The 12,856-nt window shown below is 46.9% G+C and overlaps 1 long non-coding RNA gene across 1 annotated transcript; it reads left to right on the forward strand.

The window, feature by feature from the left end:
- Positions 1 to 7: 7 nt before the first annotated feature.
- On the forward strand, positions 8 to 11,398 carry LOC106505435 (uncharacterized). The gene is made up of 3 exons (XR_002337165.2): positions 8 to 94; positions 6,783 to 6,839; positions 11,262 to 11,398. It is a non-coding gene; the product is annotated as an uncharacterized LOC106505435 (long non-coding RNA).
- Positions 11,399 to 12,856: the final 1,458 nt, after the last annotated feature.

A 12,856-nucleotide genomic window follows, 5' to 3' on the forward strand; every position in this document is an offset into this window, starting at 1 on the left:
CTTGGGAGAGAAATGCACGTGCCTGTTCTGAAGCGATCCTAGAGCCCCCGAAGATGGGCCCTAAGGCTCTAGGAAAGAGTGGCTGAGACTGCTGGTAGGTGGCGAGGATGGGCAGAGGAAAGGTTGATCACTTTGGAGAAAGTTGTGAAGTAACCGGTAGGCTGAGAGGTGAAGGGGCTGTCTTCTTTTCTTTCCAAAGAAAGAAGTGTTTTGAGTTGTGGGACATGGATAGCCAGGGAACGTTAGAAACCATCTGGACTAGAAAATGAGGCCCAGATAGAAAGGGATTCATTCAGGGTCTTGCACCAATTTAGCAAAGGGGTTGGGCTTAAAGTTAGGGTCCCATGGGTACTTTTTTTTTTTTTTTAAAAGTCTCTTTGGAGTGGTTGCATGCATCGTACAAAGAACACGTGAAAACCTTACTGAAGGTTCAACTTTTGCTGACAATTTGCTCCATTTGCTTTGTCGCTCTAAAACAACAAAACAGCCAGTTATTTTACCAGTAAATTGGGTTTATTTGGGAACATCACTGAATTGCAATTCTGGACATGCAAACTTTGGCACCCCGCAGGCAATTGTGCAGAGCAAAAAAGACCTTTTTTTATGTTGGAGAAGGGGGAGCTGGGAGGGGCTGTTATAAACAAAGAGTTAGAGGAAACAGAATTTGAAGTGTAGTGGCTTTTTATTGGCTGAATTGTGACGGTCTCTTATTGGCTGGGCTGTTGCTGGACGAGGAGAAAAATTTCCTTCCTCCTACTGGATAGAAAAGTGGTACCCTTCTTCCTGTTGGGGATGCAATGGTAGCTCTTCCTCTTGGGTCTCTAGCTATTGGTAGGGTGTGAGAGTTCCCTCTTCTGGCCTTCCTGGCTCAATGTAAAATGAGCTTTCTCTTTATTAATTTTCACATCTTATAAGTCGTTGTCTCCTCTCCCTCCCTCGCTTCTCTCTCTGTATTTTCTAAGAGTAAGGATATCCTCTTATATATCTTTAATAAGTTCCATCTACTCTCTGCATTCCACTTTCCCCCCAGTGATCCAATAGTGAACTTCGTAGCAGTCTACACACACACACACACACACACACACACACACACACACACACACGCCCCTGCTCCATACAGGATGCAGTCCAAGATTAGGTCTTGTGTTTATTTTTCATGTCTCTTTAGTCATCTTTAATTTGTCTTCAACTTTCCTTGCTTTTTATTACATTAAAACAGGGAGGGGAAAAAAAAGAATGTTTCTCATTTTGCATTTGTCTGATGTTTCCTCATCATTAGATTCAGGTTTTGCCTTCTTAGCTGGGCTACTACCCAACTGGTATATGGACACATAATTGTAATGAAACCAGGCCCATTTCTGGATTCTAGTAGGACTGAATTCTTTCAACGTCTTTTCCTTGCATTCCTACCCTCTCTGTCCCCCTTCTTTGCCCCCGCTTGGCATGAATGATCAGAGCTATGGATGGCAGCACTCTTCAGGTGGTATGAGTTTGCCTTACCCGCCCACAGTCTTTTCCACTGCCTACCAGAATGCAAGCTCTATGAGAGCTGAATGTTTAGTCTGCTCTCTCCATTGTTCTATTCCCAGAACATACAACAGTGCTTGGCACACAGTGGACACTCAATAAGTATTTGCTGAATGAATGAATAATGGAGGATGTTGAAGTGGCTGGGTAGGCGGGCTGTGGCCAAGAAACACAAGGCAGGATGCTCTAGAATCCTGCAAAAATAGCCTTTGCATTGTCTGCTTCGACTGTTTTTTTTTGCTTTTTAGGGCCGCACCCACAGCATATGGAGGTTCCCAAGATAGGGGATCTGAGCCACATCTGTGACCTTCACCACAGGTCACGGCAACGCCGGATCCTTAACCCACTGAGTGAGGCCAGGGATCAAACCCGCAACCTCATGGTTCCTAGTCGGATTCATTTCCACTGCACCATGACAGGAACTCCACCTGCTTCAGTTCTAATCTCACTAGCAGGAATGCTGAAAATAGGAAAAGAAACTAATTTTTATATGTTCTATAATTTTCCAGTCTTTGTACCTACACCATTCCACTCAAGTATCATTACCACCCATTATCCCTCTACAGATAAGGAAGGTGACGTTCAGAGGTTAAGTGGGCCTGCTCGTGGTCCCTCACCCCTAGTTAGAACCAGACTAGAGCAGAACACACATCTAGGTTTCAGCCCTGTATTTTTTCCCACTTCTCCACCTCGTGTCCTGGGAAGCAAAGGCAGCAAGAAAGCTCACATGACAAGAGGGCATTGTGGGGACCTGAGCTGGTTGTAGGTGGAGAGGTGGGGAGGATAAAGGATAAGGATACAGAGGAAGGTATCTGGGACTGATACAATTGTGCAAAAATTAGGGCAAGAGCAGCCTTGGTGCTTTAGGAGTGGATCCAGTTTATTGCTACCCAGAGCATTTACCCCTTCAGCTCTTCTTCCCACTCGGGTGTGCAGGTTGGAGCCAAGGACAAATACATCTTGCACAGTGACTGTGCACCAGTTGTTTCATAAACACATAATCTTATTTAACCCTGTGTTCATCCTCCCATTTTGGAAATGAAGAAATGGAGATTCAGAGAAGTCAAGCAACTTGCTTACAGTCACACAGTGGATACATGACTGATAGGCCTGATACCATAGCCCATGCTGTTTCCAAGCTGTGGCAATGTGTGACCTGTAAGTACTATCTGAACAAAAGTTGATGCTGGTGGCCCAGCAAGTTAAGGATCCAGCATGTCACTGCTGTAGCTCTGGTTTCTGCCATGGTGCAAGTTCGATCTCTGGCCTGGGAACTTCCACATGCTGCAGGTGTGACTAAAAAAAAAGAAAAAAAAAAAAAGAAGAAAAATGTTGGTTCTACTTTCAGGCTCAGTGCCAACCTGGGAGGTGTGGTCATGAAAGCACCTAATTATAGGAAAGCATCTCTTTTTCTTCATTTAGCACACAGATATTGACAGCTTCTTGGGTCATGCTGAATACTGGGGATACGGTAATGAGAAAGATGGGGAAGGTTGCTGTCCTCATGGAGGTTACAATCTGGGCCGAGGGAAGACATAGACAGACAAAGACAAGTACACAAAGAAATAAACGATATGGAATTTTGACCCCCTTCATGATGGAAGTAGACAATAGGAAGATGGTGAATCAGTAAGAGAAGTTTTGATTGTAGGTAACAGAAAAGTGGACTCCAGCGACTTATTAAAGAAGTGGATCAAATAACAATTCCCAGAGTAGAGCCACTAATTTAGTGGCTCATGAAGGCCATCACTGATGCAGAATCTTTCCATCTTTTAGCTTTGCCATCTTGAGATGTTGACTTTTGGCCTCACCCTTGTCCCCACAAGGACACAAGATAACTGTGGAAGGTCCAAGATTAACATTCTCACACAACAACAATCAAAGGCCAGAAGGCAGGGAAAGGACATGGCACATTTTTGGGTTCCTTCCTAAGAGGGAGGTCAAGGTTTCCAGAAGCCCCCAAGCAGACATCCACCTATGTGTTATTGGGCAGAATTGCATTGTCTTCCCATTTCTAGACAGTCATTGGCAAAGGAATGGCATTGCGATGTTGGAATTCAATGAGCCAAGATTCAACTTCTAGGACTGGGGAAGTCTGGCTTCTCCTAAACTGCATGACTGTGTAATATGCTGGCAAATCAAAATTGGGGTTCTTGGAGTTCCTGTTGTGGCTCACTAGAAACGAATCTGACTAGCATCCATGAGGATGAAGGTTCAATCCCTGCCCTCGCTCAGTGGGTTAAGGATCCGGCATTGCCGTGAGCTGTGGTGTAGGTTGCAGATGCGGCTCAGATCCTCCATTGCTGTGGTTGTGGTGTAGGCCAGCTGTAGCTCCAATTAGACCCCTATCCTGGGAACCTCCATATGCCCAGGATGCAGCCCTAAAAAGAAAAAAAGAAATTGGGGTTCTTGGTAGCAGGGAACAGGATGCAAGGGAGAGTGGATGTAGGATGCAACCAACAGAGTCTGACACAAGGGGTCTGTTCCGGGCAAGCTGGTCAAGGAGGCCTCCCTGAGGAGGTGACATTTAGGGCAAGATGTAAAGCAGTTAGACTTGAAAGGTTGGGTAGGGTGGGAGAGAGCCTTCAAGCAGAGGGATTAACATCTGCATGTCCATCTCCAGGCAAGGTGTGACGGTAAAGAGATGAGGAGCCCTTGCAGTTGTATTATTTATTTATTTCCCTCTTTAATGTTCATTTGAAAACAGAGGTGAGGCATTCCCATTGTGGCTCAACGTAAATGAATCTGACTAGCATCCATGAGGACGCAAGTTCGATCCCTGGCCTCGCTCAGTGGGTTAAGGATCCTGTGTCGCCAATGAGCTATGGTGTGGATCTGGCATTGCTGTGGCTGCGGTGTAGGCTGGTGGGTACAGTTCCAATTCAGCCCCTAGACCAGGGAACCTCTGTATGCTGCAGGTGCAGCCCTGAAAACAAAAAACAAACAAACAAACAAACAAAAAACAAAAAAGAAAAGAAAGAAAAAGAGAACAGAGGTGAGAGAAACATTCACACTTTCCATAAGCCTTTTAATAAAACGAGAACAATGATGGCTCCCATAATGGAAGAGCCGCTACCCCATAACTTGAGGATGGGGCCATGGTGCTTGGGACAAGTTCTCCCCAAGGAGCCCTTTTTCGATTCAGGCAGTTCCTTGCTTACCTAGGCACTGAAAGGAAGAGTAGCCCAAGGTGCCACCTCCTAGTGGCCCTTGTGTAGGGTGACACTGAAACAAACAGGGACAAGTGTGAGGACACCCTGTTGCCAAGGAGCCAGCGTCCTGCTGCAGCTAAGCGGGGTTAGAGTTTGCTGCTGTATCCTTGGAGGAGGGGTGGGGCTGAGGCAGAAAGCCTCAGACCTCATCAGAACTCAGAGGCTGTGAGAAAGCATCTCATGACAGCTCTGCCGGCAGATAGGGAATGAGTGAGAAACGGCCTCGTAGCAGCGTCTCACAAGGCTCCCTTTTGTCCCAGGAGGATCACAAGGCATTCTGCAAGACAGATTCTTTTTTTTTTTTTTTTTTTTTTTTTTTTTTGTCTTTTTGCCATTTCTTAGGCCACTCCTGTGGCATATGGAGGTTCCCAGGCTAGGGGTCCAATCGGAGCTGTAGCTGCCAGCCTATGCCAGAGCCACAGCAACGTGGGATCCGAGCCGCGTCTGCGATCTACATACACCACAGCTCAGGGCAACGCCGGATCATTAACCCACTGAGCAAGGGCAGGGATCGAACCTGCAACCTCATGGTTCCTAGTCGGATTCGTTAACCACTGCGCCACGACGGGAACTCCCCGCTGCAAGAGAGATTCTACTGAGGTTCCAGCCTTGCTGATATGGACTGTGTGAGAGCCATGTCAGGTTGGGAGAGCACCGTGCTGGAGCTGATTTCCTACAGTGCAAAGACCTTAAGGCAGGCTGGGCCTCGGTGCACTGAGAAACTGAATGTGACTGAAGCAAAATGAATATATAGGACTGGGAGAGCTACCCACAATACAATGGTGAAATGAGCAAGCACCAGATATAGGCTTCGCTGAAAAGTGGTTTTATTTTTGTTTGTTTTTATTATTTATTTATTTATTTTTGGTCTTTTTACCTTTTTTTAAGACCGCACCTGTGGCATATGGAGGTTCCTAGGCTAGGGGTCTAATCAGAGCTGTAGCCGCCGGTCTGTGGCCCAGCCACAGCAACGCCAGATCCGAGCTGTGTCCGCGACCTACACCACAGCTCATGGCAACGCCAGTTCCTCAACCCACTGAGCAAAGCCAGGGATTGAACCGGCAACCTCATGGTTCCTAGTCGGATTCATTAACCACTGAGCCATGATGGGAACTCCAAAAGTTTTGTTTTAAGTGCAATGAGAAGTCCCTGGAAGTTTCCAAGCAGGAGAAAACCTGCAGATCCTGACAGTCTGAAATCCCCAAGGAAAGAAATCCTTCATGCAATGATTCTTAAGCTTTTTGATTTTAGGACCCTTCTATGTGTTTTTTTTTTTTTTTTTTTTCTTTTTAGGGCTGCACAAGCAGCACATGGAGGTTCCTGGGGTAGGGGTCAAATCTGCAGACCTATACCACAGCCTCAGCAATGCAGGATCCAAGCCACATTTGCAGCCTATGCTGGAGGCTGCAGCAATGCTGGATCCTTAACCCACTGAGGGAGGCCAGGGAGAACCTGTAGCCTCATGAATACTAGTCAGATTCTTTTTTTTTTTTTTTTTTTTTTTTTTTTTGTCTTTTTGCTATTTCTTGGGCCACTCCCGAGGCCTATGGAAGTTCCCAGGCTAGGGGTCCAATTGGAGCCAGAGCCGCAGCAACGCAGGATCCAAGCCGAGTCTGCAACCTACACCACAGCTCACGGCAACGCCGGATCGTTAACCCACTGAGCAAGGGCAGGGACCGAACCCGCAACCTCATGGTTCCTAGTCGGATTCGTTAACCACTGCGCCACGACGAGAACTCCCACTAGTCAGATTCTTAACCCACTGAGCCACAATAGGAACTCCAGATCCTTCTATGTTCTTTAAAGTTGTTAAATACCCCAAAGAGCCCTTAAAAGATGGTTTACAGAGACTCAAAATTTAAAAAATTAAGAAAATAATTACTTACTCATTTGAAGGTAACAATAATAAACTCATTATGTGTTCATGTATTTTTATTAAAAATAACTATGGTTTCCCAAATAAAAATATTTAGTGATAAGGGTGGATTGCATTACATTTTTGCAAGTCTCGGGTTCTTCATTTATTCTGTTGCACTTTCACAGGTCATGAAGCCTCTGGAAAACTCTACTGACACTCAGGAGAGAAGGAGAGTGAAAAAGGTAAGTCCTGATTTAGTATCATCATGAAAATAATTTTGATTTTACGTACCCCCTGAAAGGGCTTCAAAGACCCCAGGGTGACCGCGACCACCCCTGGAGAGCCCCTGGCTTGGAGTGCCACTCGCCACTGGACACACACAAGACGCTTCCAACCAGCTTTTCAGTGCTTGTTTAAGTTGGGATATTCGTTAGAGCAAAGTCTGATTTGTTGTACCAAGGAGACCCCCAAACACAGTGGGCTAAAGATGATAGAATTTAAGTTTCTCTTTGTTCCACAGGTCATTCACAGACCTAGTTTCCTTTCATGGGTTTGTCATCCCCTAAAAGATTGTCTTTATTTAATCATGGGCCATCTGTGTTCCAGCTTGCAGGAAGGGAAAAGAGGAAAATCAGGGCAGCAATTTTGTTGTAAGCAAATGAGGCAGAAGCAGCACAGAGAAATTCCACTTCATTTTCGTGCTGAAAACTTGGTTGCATGACCTCATCTAGTTACAGAAGAGGCGAGAAAGTGTATTCTTTTGCTGGGCAGCCAAGTATCCCGGAAGAAAAGATTTGCAGACTGCACTCCCTCCCTTTCCAATATGCACAGACAAGTGACGTTAAGTCCATTTGAGAAAAGCCATAAAATGAAAGAGGAAAACAAACCAAACAAAAACAGCGAAGCAAAACAAAAACAAAACAAAAGCAACACAAACAAAACACTTGGCAGACTCAGAGTCAAGGCAAAGAGCAGAGAAAATCTAAGCCAACCGACCAACCCTATAATTGGTATCCTCAGATAAAAAGAAAGATCCTACCATCCATGAAACTAGAACAAGATGCCATTAAGAAAAACAGGTAGCGATGAAAGATGTTTTCTCCCCAATTCAAGAACAAGGCAAAGAGGCCCACTCCCATCACTTCTGTTCAACATGAGGAGGTCTTTACCAGTACAATAGCTGTAACAGGCACAAAAAAATAAATAAGAAGAGGCATACAGATTGGAAAAGATCAAGTAAAATGGCTTTTATTTATTGTGCATGTAAAAAAGCCTAAAAATTTTAGGAGTTCCCGTCATGGCTCAGTGGTTAATGAATTTGACTAGGAACCATGAGGTTGCGGGTTTGATCCCTGGCCTTGCTCAGTGGGTTAAGGATCCAACGTTGCCATGAGCTGTGGTGTAGGTCTCAGACGCGGCTTGGATCTGGTGTTGGTGTTGCTGTGGCTGTGGTGTAGGCCAACAGCTACAGCTCCGATTCAACCCCTAGCCTGGGAACCTCCACATGCCACGGGAGCAGCCCTAGAAAAGGCAAAAAAATAAAAAAAAAATAAAAAAAATAAATAAAAGAAAGAAAGCTGTGGTTTACTATCACTGGAATGCTACCCAGCAGTGAGCTGTAACAGGAAAGTCTCAAAACCACTATTCTGAGTGAAAGAATTCAGGTGCAAAAGAGTGAAAATTGTAAAGTTCTATTTATATGAAACTCAAGAAAAGAGTCTATAGTGTCAAAAAGCAGATTAGTGGGTGCTTGGAACTAGGATAATTGACTGCAGAATGGCTCAAGGGAACTTTCTGAGGTGATGAGAATTGTCTGCATACATATGTATATCTTTTTAGGGCGGCATCCACAGCATATGGAGGTTCCCAGGCTAGGGGTCCAATCAGAGCTATAGCTGCCAGCCTACACCATAGCCACAGCAACTCGGGATCCGATCTATACCACAGCTCACAGCCACACTAGATCCTTCGAGCGAGGCCAGGGGTCGAACCCGCATCCTCACGAACACTAGTTGGATTCATTTCTACTGCACCACAACGGGAACTTCAAGAATTGTCTATACCTTGATTGTGGTGGTGGTTACACGGGTGTATTAATTTGTCACATGTTATCAAATTTTATCACACTTAAATAGGTTCATTTTCTCAATAAAGTTGACATCTCAAAAAAGGAAGTAGAGTATAAATAAGCTCCTAAGAGCAAAGGTTTTTGTCTTTCTTCACCGTTATATCCTTAACACTTAGAAGAATTCCTGCATATAGCAGATTCTTTGTGTTTCCTGAATGAATTATTGAAAACATTAAAAAGCTTTTGGAGATTAAAATTTTGAGATAAAACTTAAAACAAAAAATTCAATAAAGGGATGAGGAGATAAAATCCCTCCCAGAAAAGAGAACAAAAACCTGGAAATGGATAATAGGAGACAAAAATAGAGAATCAATTCAGGTCTGACATCTGCTAATAAGATTTGCAGAAAATAAGAACAAGGAAAGCTAAGGAGGAAGACATGATTTTTTTTTTCTTTTTAAGGCCACACTGTGGCGTGTGGACGTTCCCAGGTGAAGGATCAAATCTGAGATGCAGCTGCAGGTGGCGTAATGTGAGATCTAAGCCATGCCTGAGACCTACACTGCAGCTCGTGGCAGCGCTGGATCCTGGACCCACTGGGCGACACCAGGGATCGAACCCGCATCCTCATGGATGCTAGTCAGATTCACTTCCCCTGTGCCACAATGGGAGCTCCCACTTAAGTGTTTCTTGAGTGCCTGCTGTGTATCATCAGGTGCTGTGTTAGACTCTTGAAACCCTAAGTGTATATAAACATGCTGGTCCCTCTTAGGGTAACCCCGGATCCCCAGATCCATTTCTCGGTCCTGTCCTGTAGATGGGGTGGCCAGCTCTTTGGCCTGCCTCAACCCAGGTCACCTGCCATCTACTTCCAGGTGGGTTAGGCCAAGGGGAAGAACTGGGAGAGGTGGGGTGTGAGAAAAATTGAAGCATTTCTTCCTCCCTCCTCCCTTGCTTTGGGTGGTGTTTCTGGCAGTGGCGTGACTGCAGCCTCTACAGGTCCAAACCCTCCTTAGGATTCTAGTTCTCAAGGGACTTTGGTAATAATATTGCCCTGCCCTCCCCCGACCCAGCACCCAACTCACCTGGAGCGGGGAGGTGCTGTCCCGGGCATTCCAGGGGGGCTCTTGTGTCCGAGTCAGTCTGTGAATCCTTCTTTCCAGGTCACCCAGCCTTAGGTCCTAAACCGGTCTCTGAAAAGCCACAGATTTGGTCAAGAGAGCAACTCTGTTGCAGCGTAGAGACACTGAACTTGAGAACCAGGAGGCTTTAGGTCTCAGCTTTGTCGCTACTGCCAATTCTGTGATCCTGAGCAATGCATTTGCCTCAGTTTCCTCCTCTGCTAAATGGACATGAACTTACCTCTCAAGTTCAAAGTCGATACACAAAAGCAACCTCAGGACTTGTGCAAATGTGAGTTGCTGTCCTCACAGCCAACCCCTGTCCCCAGGCAGGATGCCCTCCTCACACAGGCCCCTTTCTTTTTTTCTAAACTTTATTTCTTTTGAAAGGGATTTTTTCCCCATTATAGCTGGTTTACAGTGTGCTGTTAGTTTTGTCATACAGCAAAGTGACCCAGTCACACATACATATATACATTCTTTTTCTCATATTATCATGCTTCATCATAAGTGACTAGATATAGTTCCCAGGGCTATACAGCAGGATCTCATGGCTTATCCATTCCAAAAGCAATAGTCTGCATCTATTAACCCCAGATTCCCAGTCCATCCCACTCCCTCCCCCTCCCCAACCACAAGTCTGTTCTCCAAGTCCATGAGTTTCTTTTCTGTGGAAAGTTTCATTTGTGCCTCATATTAGATTCCAGATATAAATGATATCATATGGTATTTGTCTTTCTCTTTCTGACTTACTTCACTTAGTATGAGAGTCTCTAGTTCCATCCATGTTGCTGCAAATGGCATGATTTTGTCCTTTTTTATGGCTGAGTAATATTCCATTGTGTATATATACCCCATCTTCTTCATCCATTCATCTACCGATGGACATTTAGGTTGTTTTCATGCATAGGACCACCTCAGTTGGATGCCACATGCAATTGGCTCTTTACCAAAAAAAGAGGAAAAATCATGAAAATTGCACCCCCTCTCCTGTCCCAGAATTGTTGAATAAGCAAAAATCTTCAACTTTTACAAGTCCACGTGGCAAAAGAAACGGGTGGGGTCTGGGAAGTGCTGGTGAGGATTCTGATTCACCTCTGTCCTCTGAGGTGGGGTAGAGGGGCAGGGAAGGAGTTGGGGATGGCGCTGGAGCCGGGAGGGCTGGGGGCTGGGTTTAACACACCCGTCCTGCCCCCCGCCCCCCCTCGACCATAGCTGGATGCAGTTCTGGGAGGTGCTTCTCCATTTCCACTGAAGCCTGGAGGGAATTGCACCAGCCACGCAGAGTCGTATGGGTTTTTTAAAAGAGAGAGGTTCATGATGAACTGAAACTGAGAGGTTCAGGGGATGCTGGTCCTGGGAGTGCGTGGAAGGGGGGGATCAGAGTGGGGATGACTTTCATTGAACAACCGGTACCTGGGGGGGGGTTATATCAGACTCTTAAGAGCTGAAGTAAGCATTGGTCTTGCCTCTAGGAGCTTTCAGTCTGGCGAGCGCATGTGGATATGGGTCCTAAGCCCTGGAAACACATCAGTTGTGGCCCAGGAATCTGGCCCAGAGGAGAGTGTCTTGCTGGGGTCCAGCAGCTCCAGTGAGGATGAATGTCCTCTACAGAGGCAGGTAGAGTATCTGTTGCGGGACCAGGACCTGGGACAGGGCCCCTTTTGGAGGGCAGTCCCGAGGGAGCTGAGGTCCTGTGATCCACGGGCTTGGACGCTATGCTGACCTGGGACCCAGAGCAATGGTCTTTGTGACCACTAGGAGGAGCCAGTGTCCTCAGGTGGCCTGCAGGGCGGTGCTCTCTAGGGAGAGGGTGCTTTCAGAAGGTGGGAAGGGAGAGCCTCAGGGGTCTCCAGGCCTCCGCGAAACCCTCCCCTTTGACCTGGGGCTCCGGCGGTCCCCTCTGTCTCACTCAGGGTAGTGGTGGGGAGTGGGGTTTCAGGTTCTGTGGAAACGGACGGATTTGCACGTGAACGAGAAGCAAGTTTCCCAACTCAGAGTGGGACCAACTTAAGGGGTAGTTTTAGCCAGGCCATCGTACCCACCCAGGCCTGTTTCCCATTTGTGAGGCTTTGGCCAATGGGATGATTTCTTTCTTTCTTTTCTTTTCTTTTTTCCCCCCTCTTTTTTGGGTGCACCTGCATCATGCAGAAGTTCTTGGGTCAGGGATCTAACTTGCACCACAGCAGGGACCTGAGCCACAGCAGTGACAAGGCTGCATCCTTAACCTACTAGGCCACCAGGGAACTCCAGCTAGAGATGATTTCTGAGACCCTCTGTATAGTTAAAGGAAGGATTCCATAACCCAGGGGATCCTGCTGTCCATGGTTCCTGGCCCTGCCTCTTTCCCTCTGCCCTCCAGCCTCCCCTGAATTCTGCAGGGGTGACGATAGAGCTTCCTACCCCTATGTCCCCGCCCCCAGCCCCCAGTTCAGGGACAGTCCTCTGGGGGCTGTTGTGAGAGGCAGAGTCCCTGGGAGACCCGGGACCTCCGCTGAGACCCATGCTCTCAGCATCTCTTGGGCCTCTGTTTCAATCGGCATCTTATTCCCAAGCACAGCCTGGTCCCCAGCTGTCAGCCAGACCTCCCTGCCTGCATCAGAACGTGCCCAGGCTGAATGCTCCACACCCACTCCAGGCTGACCACCCTCGCCGTCACCCTGGCCTGACATCCTCAGGGTATTAGCCTCCACCTCCCTCTTTTCTGCCTTCTCTTTTCCGTATTCATGTGGCCCCAAGGTCCAGACAGTCTTACCTGGGATGTGCCCACCTCTCACTCTCTGGCCGTTCCTGCCCTAGTTCAGGTCTATTATTATTTCTTTCCGGAACTGGTCGGGCTCTTTGACTCCAGTCTGTCCTCTCTCTAATCTATCATCTACGCTGCTGCCAGAGAGCTCCTTCTAAAACACAAATCTGATTACGCCCCTCTCTGCTTTAAAATCTTGGCTGTCGCCTGGTGGCCTAAAGATAAATCCAAAGCCCTCATGAGGCTTCCAAGTCCATTCATGGCCTGACCCTTGCTTCCCGGTCCCAGCGCATTTCCCAGCATGCTCCTGGACCCCCCCCCCCC

The sequence above is a fragment of the Sus scrofa genome, chromosome 12 (genome assembly GCF_054392235.1).
Source record: "Sus scrofa isolate SSC_HxYL_T2T_F1_AM1 chromosome 12, Sscrofa_HxYL_maternal_Yorkshire_Landrace_v2.0, whole genome shotgun sequence".
Lineage (NCBI taxonomy): Eukaryota > Metazoa > Chordata > Mammalia > Artiodactyla > Suidae > Sus > Sus scrofa.